The sequence below is a fragment of the Callorhinus ursinus genome, unplaced genomic scaffold, assembly GCF_003265705.2.
Source record: "Callorhinus ursinus isolate GAN/ISIS: 27379988/994484 unplaced genomic scaffold, GSC_fseal_2.0 scaffold5, whole genome shotgun sequence".
Lineage (NCBI taxonomy): Eukaryota > Metazoa > Chordata > Mammalia > Carnivora > Otariidae > Callorhinus > Callorhinus ursinus.
Genome location: NW_027397067.1, coordinates 53,161,057 through 53,180,545, shown reverse-complemented (window position 1 = coordinate 53,180,545; position 19,489 = coordinate 53,161,057). Strand labels below are relative to the sequence as shown.

The following is a 19,489-nucleotide window of genomic DNA, read 5'->3' as shown; positions in this document are numbered from 1 at the left end:
ATAGAGATGAGGTGGAGGCAATGTGACCACTGAGGCAGATATTGCAACTGATGCAGCCAAAAGTCAAAGAATGTTAATAGCCACCCAGAAGCCAGAAAATGAAAGGAACATGATCCCATAGAATTGTAGGGTCAGTGTGGTCCTGCCAGGTTTCAGATTTTTAGCCCCTAGAACTATGAGAATAACTTCTATTGTTTATATCCACAAAGTTCGTGGTACTTTGTAACAAGGGACTCCAGAAACTAATACAGAAACTATCATAAAATCAATAAATATGATCAGTGTAGTTCAATTTACCATGACAAAAAAAATGAAAATAGCATGTTTGCAATAAAAGGATTGTTAAAAATTGTACTATAAACATATGCCAGAATATAGATTTCATAGCAAAGTAATAATACTAGGTAATATATTCAAAATACATAAAATGAAAAAGCACTTTGCAAAATAGCCTGCAAAGTAGAAATAGTATTCCATGTTTATTTTATTGTATTTTTTTTAAAGATTTTATTTATCTATTTGACAGAGAGAGGCACAGCGAGAGGGAACACAAACAGAGGGAGTGGGAGAGGGAGAAGCAGGCTTCCCGCTGAGCAGGGAGCCCGACGCGGGACTCAATCCCAAACACGACCTGAGCCGAAGGCAGATGCTCAACCATCTGAGCCACCCAGGTGCCCAGCAATATAATTTTTTAAATAAATACAAAATAAGTCAGATGAGCCATCTAGTTTAGAAGTTTCTCTCTCCTTATGTAATGTATGGTGATTAACATAATAAAAAAAAGTTTCTCTCTCCTTGTAATACTAAGGAAATAATTTCTGAACAAATGTGGGTTATTTACTATATTTCAGAAATCCTTCTAAAATTTTTAGCACTATTTATTATTGAAAAAAGAGAGAAAGACACTATTATATGTGTATGAGAAAAACAGAGTTAACACTAACAGCCTGTAATTGTTGTTATGAAAATTATGGCTTATAATCCCCTAAATTTTTATAGCAATATCATTAACTATTATTTCCTAATTGTATGTAGGCTGGGTGACAATAACACAAATTAAATGCAAGACTGCAGAAGTATTTTATATAGATGCCATAACCCATTATTTTTGCAACACTGGGAAAAGCCATGGTAGATTTGGTGTTGATCCAGCTTTTCCCCGGGGCAGAGGTCAGTTCTGGCCTGCTCTACCTTTCATTACTGTGATGACGGCCATACCCAGATGCTAACTACTCAGGGGACACTCCAATACAGGGTTAAAGACTCTGAGCACTTCATTCCCCCCAGGAACGTAGCATTCCAAGAGAAAACAGGCCTCCTTCTGACTCCAGTAAAATTGTGAAGGTGTGAGATAAATCAGGCATCAGAATGAGAAGGCACAGATTATTTAAGGTACTCTGCCCCTTAGTGAGTCCCTGCTTCTCTCTTTCCAACACAGAAATGGTCACACATTTTAAACAATAATAACAAAGCTTGTAAGTACACATCAGTAGCAACAACTACAAAATATGTTCCAACATAAAGTGTTACAATAAGGTATTATGCATTAAGAAGCTGTTCTAAGTGGGAATCAGAGAATAGTTAAGATAAAACTAACAATCAAAACATGTGAAATGTCTTAAGCTATATGAGGGGATTTATTTTGAGGGGATGGGCAGAAATATTTTGTCCTTAGGGTACTGTTTGTTCCACGTTCCTTCTTTGCTTTGCTTTTGCTTTCTCTTCTTTCTTTCCTCCCTCCCTCTCTTCCTCTCTTTCTTCTTACAGTTTTCATTTCTACATATTCACAAAACAAAAAACATAGGGGTTTAAACGTACAATTTACTTGAAACATCAACTTTCTGAAGAAATACAAACTTTTAACAATCTATAGTAATGAATGTTATCTATATGAAAGAAAACAAAATAATGGCTTGTTTTTCAAATAAATTTGGCTATACACTAGAATTATTTTTCCATTAAAAAATTAGACTATTTTAACCAAAACTATTTAAAAATTGTTTCTAAAATAACCAGTGCCTAAATTTGCCAACAAAATGCAAAACAATCTGCTTCAGAGCAACAGAAATATATAAATCATGATTGCTAGTATGAATTAAAATTTACTAAATTTATTTTGCTAAGGCAATTATGTAACTCTTACTGTTTTTTTGTTTCTTTTTACTTTTTACTGAGGTATAACTTTCATGAAGTATAAAAGTTAAGTGTACACCTTGATGAATTTTTACACATTACAGTCATGATCCACCAACCAGATCAAGATAGACAACCCTTAAAAGGCAATGTCTCCTTCAATGTCAGGTGTATAAATCTCCCCTGTGGATGCTGTTAAAAATGTAGGTTCCTAGGCCATACTCCCAGAGATTCATTATCAGTAGGTCTGGGAGAGCGCCCTTGAAGTTGAATATTGAATAAGCACCTCCACCTGGACAAACTCTGCCCTTGAAGAAAGCCGAATTTGACTCCTGACTCTGGAAGTTTCATCCCTCTCAACTTGGAAGATAATTTTATTCGGAAATCTAGGTCGTTTTCTACTGAGTAAGAATATATAGGCCTTTTGATATCCCCGTGTAGGCTTAAGTTCAGTGTTGTTGTTTTTTTTTTTCCTCTCTTTGAGCCAGTCTCCCAGATGAAGTCTCCACCAGTCCATGGCAAAATGAAAATTTCAAAGTCCCTAGTGAGTTTTTCATAAAGTTAAATATGTTTAAAGGGTTGTCTTATTTTGCAATTATGTTCTTCTTACATTCAGGACTTTGAAATGTCATTTCTTTTATGAAATAATTCTAACAGTAAAATAGTAGAGTTTATTTTTAATTTAGAAAAATAAAGAGTTAGAAACTCTGTCTACCAATTTCAAAAATTTGGGCTACCAGGCCTTCAGGTCTGCTCCTGAAATTTGAACTGATTGCCACCAGGGGAAGCAGAGTTCCACAGCCTGCACAACTTTCAAATTAGGGGAATTTTTTACTGTCCCAAAAAATGGCATTAGCATCTTTTCTCTTATAAGTAATATATCTTCTCTGTAGAAAACTTTCAAAGACTAGGGGGAAAACCCTTTGAAAAACCACACTATTGTTAATAGATGGATTTGTTTTTTCCAGGGTTTTTCAATGTACAATTTTTAAACAAGAATATATGTATAAATATATAATGATCTTGCCCTTACCACCACCTGATATTTTTCTTCAGTATTTTCCAAAGTCATTAAAAATCCTTTCAATGTAGTTTTGCCTGTAGAGTGTTCTACCTTATGAAAGCATCATAATTTAATTACTCCACATTTAAAATTTTAAACATAGAGGTTGTTTCCACTTTTTTTAAAAAATGCAAATATCACCATGATTAACATTTTTGTACATATTTTAAACCTTCATTTTAAAACATTTCTTTAAGATAGATTGTTAAAAAAATTGATATGGAGGGTTCACTCATGCAGTTGCATTCAGCTGAAAGCTCAGTCGAGGTGGGAATATCTGAGATGACTTCACTCATGCATCTGGCACCTTAGCTGGGGTAGCTGGAATAGCTGGGGGCTGGCTTGGCCTCTCTCTTTCTATGTAGTCTCTCATCATTCATTAGTCTAGCCTGAATTTATATGGCAGCTGCATACCATGAGAGTGAAAGTAGAAACTACCAGGCTTCATAAGACCTAGATCTAGAAGTCAAAACAAGTCATGGCACCAGCTCAGATTTAGGGGGAAGAGAAAGAGACTCCATTTTTTAATGGAGAAACTACAAAATCACATTGCAGAAGGGCATGTAGGATTGGAGGCATTGTTGTGGCCAGCTTTGGAAACAAGTGACCACTATTGCCATATTACTTTATAAAGTATCAATTTATTATAAAAAGTGTAAGCAAAACATTCCTCCATCAGATTGGCATGAATTAAAAGTGTCAGCAAGGATGCATAGCAGTAGTAACTCTCATATATTCCTGGTTGGGTATATGGAATGTCCACTCTAGAAAACAATCTGGCATTAACTGTCAAAGGTCATAAGTATATATTGTGAAGAAATGGGTGCAGTGATAGATCAGGATACATGTATAAGAAAGATCATAGCAGCATTATTCATAATTCATTACAATCCCAGACTGAAAATAACCCTATGGGTATAATCTGGAATGTCCACTCCAGAAAACAATCTGGCATTAATTGTCAAAGGTCATAAGTATATACCATGGAGAAATGGGTGCACTGATAGATCAGTATACATGTATAAGAAGGATCATAGCAGCATTATTCATAATTCATTACAACCCCAGACTAAAACAACCCTGTGGGTATAATCTGGAATGTCCACTCTAGAAAACAATCTGGCATTAATTGTCAAAGGTCATAAGTATATACCATGGAGAAATGGGTGCACTGATAGATCAGGATACATGTATAAGAAGGATCATAGCAACATTATTCATAATTCATTACAACCCCAGACTGAAAACAACCCTAAAGTTCATTGATTTTAGAATAGCTTTTAAGAAAATGTAGAATATTATAGAGCAACAAAAATGAACAAATTATACATTCAGCAACATGGATGGATCCTTCAAACATGTTGAATATAAAATACAAGGCATAAAAAGATTTGTAGAATTTGATTTCACTTACGTGAAGTTCTAAAACAAGCAAATGCAAACTATTTTTAGGGATACATTTATAAGTGACTATAACTATAAAGAGCAGAAAAGTGTTACCACTGGGACGCCTGAGTGGCTCAGATGGTTGAGCGTCTGCCTTCGGTTCAGGTCGTGATCTCAGTGTCCTGGGATCGAGTCCCGCGTCGGGCTCCCTCCTCAGTGGGGAGCCTGCTTCTCCTTCTCCCTCTGCCTGCCGCTCCCCCTGCTTGTGCTCTCTCTGTATCTCTCTGGCAAATAAATAAATAAAATCTTAAAAAAAAAAAGAAGAAGAAGAAAGAAAAGTGTTACCATATTAAAGCCAAAGGGTGAGTTTGGCCTGGCAAGGGGGCTACAGAGGATGGGGCGGATGATCCAGGCAGAGGAAATAGCTTGACTGGGTGATAGGAAGGAGTTGGCTGAATTTGAGAAATTTAAAGGAAATCAGTGAGCAAAAGGAACAGGAATTTAGAAGCCATTTTACAGATTTTCAGACTTCACGCTAAAAACAATGAAAAGCCATTGAGTGGTTTTAAGCAGAGAACAAACTGATCAGATTTTCATAAAGAGTAATTGTGTCTGTCATATGTAACATCGATGAGATGAGAGAAAGTTAAGAGTAGATACAGGAATATAGTTAGAAATTTCTTTTAAAAGCCTTTGGGTGAGAGATTATATGGCTTCAGGTGGTACAGTGACAGTGGATTAGAAAAGAATTGGAGCTGAAATAGGCTCGGAAGGCGGAATCAATAGGACTTGATGACCGGAGAGTTGAGAAAACAGAATGATTTAGTGTGACTCCTATTTCCTAGCATGATCAACAAGGTGCTGTTGATGACAAAAGGGAACAGTAGTGGAGAGCTGGATCTTGATTTTGGATTCCTGGGAGATATACAAGTGCAGGTGCTACCCAAGCAGTGAATAAATACATGATCTGAAACCCAGAAGAAGTACCTGAGCCAGAGAGACATTAGATTTCTTTTCTTTTAACATACCATTGCAGTAAATGAAATAGGGCATAGCTACTACCAAATAGCAGGTAAAATGACTTAGAAAGGACAGGTAGAAGCAAGAAGCAGGCAAACTATTATTAATCATCTTTGTGCAAGGCACATTATGTGATTGAGACACACATAGGTGAGATGCGGTCCCTAGTTTATCGCCAAGTGGACGGGAGAGACCCTTTAGCAGACTATATACATCTTACCTGGTAAATGACAAGAAGTACAAGTTGCTTTAAGATCCAAGAGGAGGGCAATGAAGTTTGGAAAGTCGAGTCAAGAATTAGCCAGAAGAAGAAAGGTGAGAAACGCATTACAAGCAGAAGCAATAGGATGCACGGAAGCACTGAGGCATGAAACAATGTCATATGTGTCTGACCACAAGCAGGCCAGTGGTATAAACACACAGAGTTTGACGGTTGTGCAGCAGGTTAGACAACAGAGAAAGGCCCCAATTATGGAGAGTCTTGCATGCCTTGCCAAGGAGTTGGGGATTTAGTCCGTAGAAACAGAGGAGTGACATGGTCCTCTGTGCATGTTAGGGAATATACTTAAAGCAAGCATGGAGGTTGAGGACAGCAGAATTGGTTAGGGAAGAAATAAGCCGCTGTATGTATAGGGAGTGATGATACAGAAAAGGGGAAGCATACATTTGATAAACATTTAGCACCCCTCTTTAATTCAAAGAGCCCGTGTGGAAGGTCATATCTACTTAGCCCCAGGTTTCTCTCAGTTTTAGATGCAGTTGACCGGGATTCGGGGGAGATGGTGGAACCCCAAGTTTTAAATCTTTAAATTCCTACAAAACAAAGCAAAAGCAAGCAAACAACAACTACAAAAACACAGCAACTAGGTGGCAAAGCCAAAACGCCTGAGCCAAATTTACGACAAAGCTAGGGCACCCCAAATAAAAGCGGGTGGAGCCAAATCCCCATTAGCTTCTCAGGGTCAGGGCGGGAGGAAGAAGGAAGCCAGCAGGCGGCAGCTGCGAAGAGGCCAAAGCTCAGCGATAGGTGTGCGCAGGGGAGCTCAGGTGCCGGCAGGTGCCGGAAGGTGCGCTCGGTCACGGCCGCCGCGACGGCGCCGCAGCTCCAGGCTCAGCAGCCCGCCCCGCTCGGCTCGGCGGGGAACTGGCGCTTGGCCCGTTCTGCCGGGGCGGCGCTCCAGCCCGCGGAACTGCAGGGGCCAGAGCAGAAGCGCTCCCTGGGACTCCAAACCCTGCGACTCTCAGTGCTCTGATCTGGCGCACGGCTCCACACTGGGGAGAAGCTGCGGCGTGCAGAATGAATCTCAGCAAGAGCTGGACAACTGGGACAAAGGACAAAAAAGGTGGGGGGGGGGGGGGGGGCGGGGGGGGGGGAGGAAACGGGGTCAGAGAATTCCAGACAGCAAGCCAGCAAGGTTTTGACCACTACACAAGAGCAACAGAAGAGGGAGCATGCTGAAGTCAGAAAAGTTTTTCTCCACCAGCGTCACTGTAAATGTTGAGGAAAAAAACCTAATTTCCCATAGAAATGAGCGTGAGAAGAGTATCGAGGGAAAATCCCACATAAAAATATTATAAGAGGTGGATGGAACTGGAGAGTATTATGCTAAGCGAAATAAGCCAATCAGAGAAAGACATGTATCATATGATCTTACTGATATGAGGAATTCTTCATCTCAGGAAACAAACTGAGGGTTCTAGAGGGGAGGGGGTTGGGGGATGGGTTAGCCTGGTGATGGGTATTAAAGAGGGCACGTTCTGCGTGGAGCCCTGGGTGTTATACGCAAACAATGAATCATGGAACACTACATCAAAAACTAATGATATATGGTGATTAATATAGCATAATAAAATAAAATTAAAACAAATATTATAAGAAAAAAGGAATAAGGAGCAAACTAACATTCCTACAAACAAGGAAAGCAGGTCAGGAAGATGTGCCCACAAAACAGCTCCAAACTGTAACCCACCCTTTCAAAACAAGCCTAAAAGACATTAAGAAAGTGATTCAAGATGTGAGAGAATATCATCAATCAGAATTAGAAAGGCTCAGCATTGAGATGACAGAACTTAGAAAAGAATTAGATGATTAATAATTAGATGATTAATCTGTAAATTAAAAATTATGTTAATGCCTTAAAAAAGAAAGTGAAAAAGGAAAATTTCTAATTTTAAAAAAAAAATTATCTTAAAAATGAAAAAGAAATGAAGAAAGATTAAAAAAAAAAAAACTGTCAAGCTAGTACACAGATCTTTTCCAGCAGCTACAGACTGGGAGCTCTGGTTTTTACCTGTTGCTGCTTTACAGCCTTTCTCTTACCCATCTTTGTATCTTGTGGCCCCACTCAGTTCTTGTCACAAAACAGGTACAGAATACTTTTGTTAAATAAATGGAGCTTAATGCCTGTAACAACTCCCTCATTCTTGATCTCTAGGACTCAGAGAAGTCTTCAAAGGTAAGAGTAACACTAACCCAGCCCCTTTCCTCCATGGCGTTGAGTTCATTTTCCATTGTCACGTAGGAGAATAAAAAGGGTTGATCTCTCTCTCAGAGATCAAACACCAGGAATCAAGGCATTTTTACATTCTTTCCTTTTTCAATAGTTCTATCTCTCCTCGTGCACCCTGGTGTATAAGCCTTTTGTATCACGGAAGACATTTTCAGGACACAAACGTATTCCGCCTAAATAACATATTAATTCATTCAAAGATTCATTCAGCAAATAGTTATTAAGCAACAAGTCGTTATCAGGAAGTAACCAACAAGACCACAGATTGGGTTCCTGCCTTCATGAAATTACCTTGAGGTGAGGAAGATTTAAACCAGTAAACAAATAAACAAGGTCATTACAGATGGTGATAGCACTGGTAGGGAAATAAACAAGGTATTGAAATGTTGGAGGAAGCTATTCTAAATGAGAAAGTCAGGGAAGACTTCACTAACCATATCCGCAGTCTCTTACCATTAGTTTGATAATATTAAAATATTTAAATGCCTTCCAATAAATCCCACTTGTTATTCTCCTTTGGGGCTACCTACAGGGCTCCACCCCCTTTTTCTTTATTTCCTCCAAAAGGTACATGGGTATAGACATAAATATGCCTCATTCCTGATCTTTTAGAACTCATAGTTCAGTGGAAGGGACTGACATGTAAAACAGATCAAGTAAATACAATATGACAAAGGGTATACCACAAGTATGAACAGTGTTACTGTTCTCCTACTTAACTATTCTGCTTGGGACGCTGGAGTCCCTAGAAAACTATGTTTTCTTGTTTGGGTTCCAGGCTGAAAATTCTGCCTGGCTCCCTATATCATCTCAATATTTACTTTTTATTTTTTGGCTAGATCAGCAGTAACTGGACTTGCATGCAATACTAGCTTAATGCCTTCGTAGCCAATAGATCCTAGCATTGGCTTGAGATATATAACTTAAAGTAACATGGAAACTTTATCAAACAATTACATTCTTAAAGAGGCCACATTTTTTACATCAAAATTTCCAAATAAATGCTAAATAGGATTTTTAGCCAGATAATTGGAGCTCGTTGTTATCACATAAGAGAATGTATTCAAATGACAAATGTCATTATCAGAAGCTTGTACTGCATTTCAGTACATATTTCTATCGTTTAGTATGTTAACCAACCACATCGGTCTGGTAATCAGGGAGGAAGAGTTTATTTGTACTGCAGGAATTTTTAAAGACAGATAATACCAACACAGAATATTCTATAAAAGACACACAGAATTGGAAGTATTTGAACAGATACACAGGTATTTTAATTATGTTTTGAAGTGGCTAGTGGTTTATATTAGCTTGTCAACTCTTTTCGATTCATCACAATTCTTTTAGATTCCTCTGAGATACTCCCAACTACTGATAATTGCTACTTTCCCTCAAGAATGGGGTAGCCACATTCCAGGTACCGGTATTGGAGACAGATAAGAGCAGTGATGGTTCCCTTTGCCCAATATCCTTTTACTGTGCTTATTACGAGGTCTCAGAGTCGAATAGAATTAGCTGTCAATCCTAGCTTTATATGAGGTGGTAAGTGAAGAAAGAAGGGGATTCAAGTCCTCCAAAGGCGCCTTCTCTCTCTGTGATACTTTAATGAGGATGACAGCAGGACAGAGGCTTCTGGAAATTCTCACACAGGCATTGGGTGGAATCAGTACATAAGGAGTTACAAGAAAGTTCCTCAAGGGCAAGAGAATAAGGTCAGGAAAAAGTCATCTTCTGAAGATACACACTCCAAGAAGCAATAATTATTTGGGGGAAAAAAAAAGACAACACCTAGATGTAAGATATGTCTATGCTTTCAATCTAATTAAACTACTCCATTAATACCTCCTGTACATTTCTATCATTGCACTTACCACACTAAAGTATAACTACTGGTTTATGTATCTGTCCCTTCTACCTATGAGTTCCTTTAGAGAGAAACAGTGTTTTAGTCATTTTTTTTTACCCGCAGAATCTAGCACTCTGTCTGGCACAAAATAGGAACAAATGTGTTTTGAATACATGAACTGGAAATATAAATAAAGAAGGCAGACAGTAAAATGCAATAGGCAGGCCGCCTGGGTGGCTCAGTCGGTTAAACACCTGCTTTGGGCTCAGGTCATGATCTCAGGGTCCTGGGATGGAGCCCCGCGTCAGGCTTCCTGCTCAGCAGGGAGTCTACTTCTCTCTCTCTCTCCCTCTTCCCCTCCCCACTGCTCGTTCTCTCTCTCAATCTCTTGCTCACTCTCTCAAATAAATAAAATCTTTTAAAAAAATGCAATAGGCATCTGCATGCAGTATATAAAGGGGGTAATTGGATTACAAATAATATTATTTAATGTTACTTATAAATATCTAACAGAGCTATTAAATCAGGAGACACGAGCATTTTAAAAAATGTGCCCCCATAGTAGTGATAGGTATTCATTAAACTATTTCAAAATATGGTTGAATTTCTTTCAAGAACATGTAGGTCTGGATATCCCGTCTCTATACACATTTATTCGTTTCCATAGCATCTATTGAGTACTTGTTATGTGCCACGTACTAAGGCAGGAATGGGGACTTAAAGACAGATATTCATAGTCCTTATACTCAAGTCCTTATACACACATAGCCTTTAGTATAGTAGGAGGAAAAAAACATGTAAAAAAAGAAAAAGTGAGCTAGATTGTTACAGGCTGAAATAAAAGTTTGTTGCCAGTAGAGAGGGCATAGAAAGAGAGACTGATTACTTCAGATACAGAATGGGAAAGAGGATGCTTCATTTGAGTCTTATAAAGTGAAAAGGTTGTGGGGTGGGATGGGGCAGAAGGGCATTTTAATTTGAATGACCTGCTGGAGAGCAAGTGATGAAACAGTAAAATGCTTGGTTCCACATACATTTTAGAAGGTTTTTTTCCACCTCTGTAGAAAGTAGAAGATTCCATTGGATTCTTGATTGGGATTGCATTGAATCTATAGATGGCTTTGGCAGTATTGATATTTTAACAATATTAATTCTTTTTGGGTGGGGGAGAAGGCCAAAGGAGAGAGAATCTTATGCAGGCTCCACACTCTGTGCGAGCCCAACATGGGGCTTGATCTCACGCCCGAGATCATGACCTGAGTCGAAATCAAGAGTCAGAAGTTTAATTGACTGAGCCACCCAGACACCCCAATACTAATTCTTTTACTCTATCAACATGAGGCACATTTCCATTTATTTGTGTCTTTGTTGATTTCTTTCATCAATGTCTTGTAGTTTTCAGAGTAGTGATTTTTTATCTTCTTGGTTAAATTTATTCCTGAGTATTTTATTTTTGATGTTATTGTAAATGGGATTTCTTTCTTTCTTTTCCGGAAAATTTGTTGTTAGTGTATAGAAACACCACTGATTTTTATATGTTAATTTTGTATCCTGCAAATTTACTGAATTCATTGACTAGACCTAACAGTTTTGGGTTGAGTCTTTGGGATTATCTCTATATAAAATCATGTCATCTGCAAATAGAGACAATTTTACTTCTTCCTTTCCAATTCTGATACCTTTTATTTCTTTTTCTTGCTTGACTGCTCTAGGTAGGACTTGCAGGACTATAATGAATAGGAGTAGTGAGAGTGGACACACGTGTCTTGCTCCTGATCTTTTGAGGAAAAGCTTTCAGCCTTTCACCGCTGAGTATGATGTTCTCAGCTTGTCATACATGACCTTTATTATGTTGAGATGTGCTCCTTCTATACCTAATTTATTAAGAACTTTTATCACAAATGATTGTTGAATTTTGTCAAATAATTATTTCAGAAAAAAAAAGACTTAAACAACACCTGGATGTAGATGTGTAATAGACACATTTTGTCTATTGAGATGATCATATGATTCTTCTTTCATTCTATTAGTGTGATGTATCACATTGATTGATTTGCATATGTTGGACCATCCTTGAATCCCACGATTAATCCCACTGATCATAGTGAATGATCCTTTTAATGTGCTGCTGAATTTTGTTTGCTGGTATTTTATTGAGAGTTTTTGCACCTGTATTTACCGGGATATTGGCCTATAGTTTTGTCTAGTAGTATCCTTTTCTAGTTTTATTATCAGGATAATGCTGGCCTCATAAAATGAGTTTGGGAGTGTTCCTTCCTCTTTGATTTTTTGGGGGAGTTGGTGTTAAATCTTATTTAAATAGTAAAATCTACCAGTGAAGCCATTTGGTCCTTGGCTTCTCTTCACTGGGAGAGTTTTTATTACTGATTCAATCTCCTTACTAGTAATTGGTCTATTCAGATTTTGTTTCTTCCTGATTCAGTCTTGATAACTTATATGTTTCTAAGAATTTGTTTTCCATTTCTTGTAGGTTGTCCAGTTTGTTGGTGTATAGTTGTTCTAGGAGCTTCTTATAATCCTTAGTATTTCTGATGTATCAGTTGTAATGTCTTTTCATTTATAATCTTGTTGATCTGCATCCTCTGTTTTTGTTCCTTGGTTAAGCTAGCTAAAGATTTATCAATTTTATCTTCTCAAAGAAACAACTCTTAGTTTGGTTAATCTTCTTTACTGTTTGTCTGTTGTCGATTTCATTTATTTCTGCTCTACTCTTTATTATTTTCTTTCCTCTACTAACTCTGGGCTTGTTCTTCTTTTTCTAGTTCTTTAAGGTGTAGAGTTAGGTTGTTTATTTGGGATCTTCCTTGCTTCTTAATGTAGAAAAACAATAAACCTGGTGGTTTGTTTAAGCAGAGCTTAGCATGGAAAGGCATAAGGTTCTGGAGAGATAAATTTCTAAAGAACTTGATATAGTGTGATAAGAAGTTTTGACTTTTACTATATGAAATAGGAAGTGCAAAGTGTATTAGTGTGCTAGGGCTGCCATAATAAAGTACCACACATTGGATGGCTTAATAACAGGCTAGAAGTCCAAGATCAAGGTGTCGGCAGTGTTCTTTCCTCTAAAGGCCTCCCTCCTTGGCTTGTAGATGGCCCTCTTCTCCCCACGTCTTCACATGGTCTTTCCTCTGTACGTGTGTGTGTCTTAATCTCCTTGTCTTATGTGGATACCGGTCATATTTGATTAGGGCTCAGCTAATGACCTCATTTTAACTTAATTATCCCCTTTATTTTTTAAATTATTTTTTAAATTATTTATTTATTTGAAAGAGAGAGAGAGCATGAGCAGGGGGGAGGGTCAGAGGGAGAAGCAGACACCCCGCTGAGCAGGGAGCCCGATGTGGGACTCGATTCCAGGACCCTGGGATCATGACCTGAGCCGAAGGCAGACGCTTAACTGGCTGAGTCACACAGGCACCCTAATTATCCCCTTTAAAGACCCTATCTCCAAATACAATTACATTTTTTTTAAAGATTTTATTTATTTATTTGAGAGAGAGAGAATGAGAGATAGAGAGCACGAGAGGGAAGAGGGTCAGAGGGAGAAGCAGACTCCCTGCTGAGCAGGGAGCCCGATGTGGGACTTGATCCTGGGACTCCAGGATCATGACCTGAGCCGAAGGCAGTCGCTTAACCAACTGAGCCACCCAGGTGCCCCAAATACAATTACATTTTAAGCTACGATGGGTTAGGACTTCAACATATGAATTTTGGGAGTTGGGGGCACAATTCAATTCATAGCAAAGTTAGATGTATATTTAAGTCATCCAGACAGAAGAGGGGAGGTTAGGTTAGATGAACACAGGACTGGGGACAGTGAGAACCTTTGAAAGACTATTCCAGTAGTCTATATGAGAGATGATCAGAGCCTGAACTAGAAAGACAGAGGATCTGTCAAAGGGAGATGTTAAAAGAGTTATCAGAGTTATTATTCTGCCACTCAACATCACACATGGCACCCTCTAGGCATAAAGACCTTCTCAATGTCTTTGATCACCCTAGGCTTTTTCCCAAGGCCAAGCCTGTGTGCCTGCTCATCCCTCTGTCTGAAACATTCTTCCCCTTTGCTTAGCTAGCTGAACATCAATTCAGATACAGGTAGTCAAATGTTACCTTCCCCATGAAGCTCCAACTTCCTCTGGCAGCAAATCATTCCTTCCCTTGGACTCTCAGGAGCACTCTGTGCATGGACTTCCTCACACTGTGCTATGATTATTTTACATTTTACACACCTGCTACTACTGATAAACTATAAGCTCCCTGTCGGCTGAGGCTGGTTTCCTTTCTTTGTTTCCCTAGAGTCTGACTTGGTGATAGCCAATGGAAAGTATTTAATCAATATCTAACAAATGAATGAGAATCAAATACCACTGAGTACCAGGTGAGGCCTTGCCTGTCCTTCTTCTGTAATATCTCTTTTTAACTAAAACACTAGGAAGAGACTAAAGCAAGAAAGTCAGATTTTCCATATTTGGGGCTGAATCTCTTATAAAAAGAAACAAGATATTTTCATAAACCAGCAAGGAAAATTCCAGGGGAAAAGCCAGGCAAATCAGCAGAGTTTCCAATCTGTCACCACTTTAATCCAACTTGTAAATCACTTCTAGTTTAATTTTAAAGGACAAAACACCACTGTTTTCATGTATTTTTTTATTTAAGAACTTAATGAGTGGCTCCCATTGCCTATCTGATCAAATCCAAGTTTCCCAGTCTGGTTTTGAAGACGTTCCACAGTCTGGCTGCATTTCACCTATCTAATCCACTGTCCACACAACTGTCAGAATTATCTTCCTGAAACACAGAGAATTATTCACTCTCATATTTAAAAATACTTTAAGGTTCCTCATGACCTCAGATAAATTTTAAATTCTTCACATAAGCTTTCTACTATTTGGCCCCCATCTTTTCTGGCATATCCTCCCTAGTCTTCGATCTTCAGCTAACTTCCCAAGCTGTCTTTCTCAAGAATTTCTTCTATTTTCCTGTTTTTGTATCTCTACAATGTTCAAATTGTTCCTGAACCCCTAGAATGCTCTCTTCCATAGCTGTTGTAAAAAGTCAGTAGTCCCAATACAAAAGACATCCAACCACCCATATTTCTCCATTTTCTCTACTCCCACTGAGAATCAATCTCTGGGATCAGCCTGACTGGGACGCATGCTCTTCTCATATTCCCTACAGTTTCTGCTAATAATCTATCCTTCCATTACAGTTATATATATAAGTATTGAATGTCAATCAGTATATACACATCTTTTAAAACACCCTCCCTAGACTGCACATCCATAGCCCTATTTTACTGCTTCCCTTTCTACCAAAATTCCTCAAAAGATATGTTTATATATGTTGTTTCACTTCTCCCATCTTTTAAGCTCGCACAAAATAGACTTTCATCCACTACTCACTGAAACTGCTTTTATCAAGGTCATCAATAACCACACCAAAGGGCAATAGTCAGTTGTCTTCTTGAACTAACAGCACCAATAGACATAGTTCATTGCTCTTTGCTGCTTGGACCACTCTCTTCCTTTGGTGCCTGGGACACTTACTCTTTCTTCTCTTCTCTCCACCACCTACTGGCCCATCCCTAGCTTTTTTACTTGATCTAAGTTGTCCCAACCTCTACAAGTTGAAGTGCCTAAGATTTAGCCTTCCTTGTATCTTTTTCAAACACACTCGTACTCTGATCTCACTCAGTCATATGTTGTAAATTTCATCAATAGGTTGACAAGATCTAGTTTTCTGTCTCCAGCTTTTCATTCCAAATTCATATACACCACTAATCAGTTGTAATTAGATGTCTAATAGGCATCCAAAACATAGTATGGCCACACCTAAACTCTCGACTTCTCTCCTCTAAAGCATGCATCTATCACACCCTTCCTCATTTTAGTAAATGGCCTCTCAGTTCTAGACCTTGGAGTCATCTTTGACCCATTCTTTTTCTCATCTAATCCATTAGCATATTTGACAGCTCTACATTTAAAATATATTCAGAATTTTGTTACTGTGCACAACTTTATCAAGGCTATTACTCTTGTCTAAGCCACCATCATCTCTTGCTTGAATTATTTCAATGGTCTCTTAACTGGTTTCTCTATGTACATGCTTGACACCCCTACCCCTCAACCTTTGAAGTGGTCTTTTTAAATTTTTTTTAAGATTTTATTTATTTATTTGAGCAAGAGAGAGAGAGCACATGAGCAGGGGTGGGGGGAGAAGGAGAGGGAGAAGACTCCCTACTGAGCAGGGAGCCTGATGTGGGGCTTGATTTTGGGACCCCAAGATCATGACTTGAGCCGGAGGCAGACGCTTAACCGTCTGAGTCACCCAGGGGCCCCTGAAGTGGTCTTTTTAAAGCAAAACTATGATTATGTGATTTCTCTGTTCAAAACTCTCCAATAGCGTCCCACCTCATTCAGAATACAACCCAAAGTCTTGACTGTGGCTTCCAAAACATTGTCATCTGTCCCACAACTCCCTCTCTGAACTCATCTTCTATCATACTTCCTTTTGTTCAGTCAGATCTTGAATTTCTAGTCTCTTTGCTATTTCTCATTGATACCAAGTGCCATTTTGCTTCAGTACCTTTATACTTAACGTTCCTTTACCTGGAATTTTCCTCCTCTAGAGAGCCACAGGTTCCCTACTTTCTTCAGGTCTCTTTTTACATTCTACTTTACCAGAGAGGCCTTCCCTAATCACATTATATAAATCAGAAGCCTTTCCCCACCATTCTCTAACTTCTACCTTGCATATTGTTCTTCATAGCATTCACCACCACTGGACAAAGTATATATTTATGTTTTTATCCATCTCCTTCCCCTCAAATATAAACTTCTCTAGAGAAGGCCATCTGTTTTACATTCCCAGGACCTAGAACATTGTAAGTATTTGATTTATACAGAATTAACAAATAATTGCCACCTATTAGATTGAAAGTTCCTATATAGTCTTCCTATATAGCCTTTACTGATTATATATTCCCATTAACACCTAGCTTAGTACCTTCCATATGGTAAAAGTTCAAAATGTTAATCAAACCGAATTGCATCTTATTTCTCTCTGCTTCTCAAAAATGCCCTCTGTTCCTTTTTTGGCAAGTTTCCATACTGCTACCTGCTTGCTTTCTTCCTCTGCCCCAGCTCACTTCTGCTGGAAGCCTTGGCTGCTATTTCTTTAACTTCCTCTTTTTCTGTCTATATTCTATTACAACTTTAGTCTTTGGGCTTCTAGGAAACTTTGTACCTAATTTATAATATAAATTTTATCATAGGTATACATATGTATGGGCAAAAGCATAGTATATATAGGGTTCAGTACTGTCCATGGTTTCAGGCATCCACTAGGGGTCTTGGAAAGTGCCTGCTATGGATGGGGGGGGCGTCTACTGTACAAGGTTACATGCATGGTAAGTGGTAACAACTATATCAACTGATCCAGAATAGTATCTCAGTTTGCATACTACACATCACCACTTGGATATCTGATAGGGTCTTATTCTGTCTGAAACAGAATTCCTGATTTTAGCACCCATACCTATTCCTTTACCATTCTCCCCCCCATCTACTAGTCACCAGTGGGAACCCAGTTTCTTATGCCCCAAGTCTAGGAATCATTTTTTTTTAACTGAAACTTTATTCTGGGATAGTAGATTCACAGGCACTTGTAAGATCCCATGTATCCTGTACTCAATTTCCCCCAGTGTTAACATCTTGCAAAATTATAGTACAGTCTGGCAGTTCCTCAAGTGATTAAACATAGTTACTGTATATCCCACCAATTCCATCTCTGGTATATAACCAAGAAAACTAAAAACATGTCTACACAAAAATTTGTAACAGATGTTTACAGCAGCATTCTTCATAGTAGCCAAAAGGTAGAAAACAACCCAAATGTCCATCGGTGGATGAATGGGTAAACTGTATGTGGTATAGCCATATAATAGAATATTATTTGGCCATGAAAAGAAATGAAGTACTGGTCATGCTACAACTTGGATGAATTTTGAAGATATTATACAAAGTGAAAGTCAGACACAAAATGCCACATATTATATGATTCCATTCATATGAAAGTCTTGAATAGGGAAATCTATACAGACAGAAAATAGTGTTGCTTAGGGCTGGAGTAGAGTGAAAAAGAAGAGGAGATGAAGATGAAGTCAGTGTGAGATAATAAGGCTTGGATAGTTTTAACCATATTGAAAAGTCACTCTGGCTGCTGTGTGAGAATAAATTACAGGTGGAAAAGAGGGGAAGCAAGGTCGTTAGTGAAGAAGCTACTCCAAAATATCAAAGCAAGACATGATGGTGGTTTGGACTAAGGATGTGACTTTGGAGGTGGTGTGTGAACTGACTGGATCCGGATATGCTTCAAATGTTAAAACCAAAGGGTTTGTTGGTGAATTCAGTGCACAGTGTAACAGCAAGAGAAAAGTCAAAGATGACTCCAAGGTTTTGGGTCTGAGCAAGCGGACAGATGGAACTAGCATTCATAGAGATGGAGAAGAGCGCAAAAAGAGCAGGTTTTGACGAGCTACATGGGGGAGTTTGGTTTTGGACATGTTAATATTGAGATATTGAGTGGCTAGATAGATTTTTTGTGAGTCTGTGGTTAACTATAGTCTGTGTTGGTGCTATAATTTGGGAGTTGTCAGTGTATATACTGCATTTAAAGCCCTTAGGTTGAATGATATCAACTAGGGTACTCACTTACATAGGAAAAAAATCCAAGACCCTGAGGCACTCCAAAATGAAGAGGCCTGAAAGATGAAAACGGTCTAGCAAAGGAGACTTCAGAGCACTTAGAATAAAATCCACATTCCTTACCTTAATCATGACCTGGCCCTTCTCAACGTCTTTCACCTCGCTGTCTAGTCACACAGGATATTTAGCTTTTGGAATATACCAAGTCCTTTCCTGTCTCGTGGGCTTTTCGTTTGCTAAGCCATCCACCAGGCGTGGTTTTACCGGGGCTCCAATTTTAGTCGCTTCCTTCTGTCACTACAACTCTCAGTTAAATTGGTACTCTGAGTTTTTTCTCTAACCCCCCGAATTAAATAAACCCAGCCCGACTACCCCCACCAAATTATGGCTCTTACTATAATCTAAAATTATTTCACTTGTTTCCCGTCTAGAAACCCGTCCCACCTTAATTTAACAAACGATTACAAAACGATCGCTATATGCCAAATAAAACCTCAGGTATTCCTTCTCCTACGCAATTTCCCGGGGAGCAAGAGCCCCATTATCTTGTCCTCTGCCGCATCCCAATGTAATCAACAATCCCTCAGCAGTCAAATCTCAGTTTTCCAAAATTTATTAGCGGAACGGAGAATAGGATACTGCAAACTTAAAAACAGAAGAAATTACGCCCGCGGCTCCGCCCCGTCCCAGAACTGCCTAAAAGAAGGGAGGACCCGCACGCATGCGCCATTGTTCTCTGAGCGCTTCGGGCTGAACCCCACCCCTTTTCTTGGCGTGTTTAGCCACTGCGCATGCGCAACGC

The 19,489-nt window shown here is 38.8% G+C and overlaps 1 long non-coding RNA gene across 1 annotated transcript; it reads right to left on the bottom strand.

Annotated features, from left to right (window-relative positions):
- Positions 1-776: 776 nt before the first annotated feature.
- On the bottom strand, positions 777-19,450 carry LOC141372836 (uncharacterized). Its single transcript, XR_012378298.1, has 3 exons — positions 18,811-19,450; positions 4,697-4,862; positions 777-1,776 (listed from the first exon to the last, which is right to left on the bottom strand). It is a non-coding gene; the product is annotated as an uncharacterized lncRNA (long non-coding RNA).
- Positions 19,451-19,489: the final 39 nt, after the last annotated feature.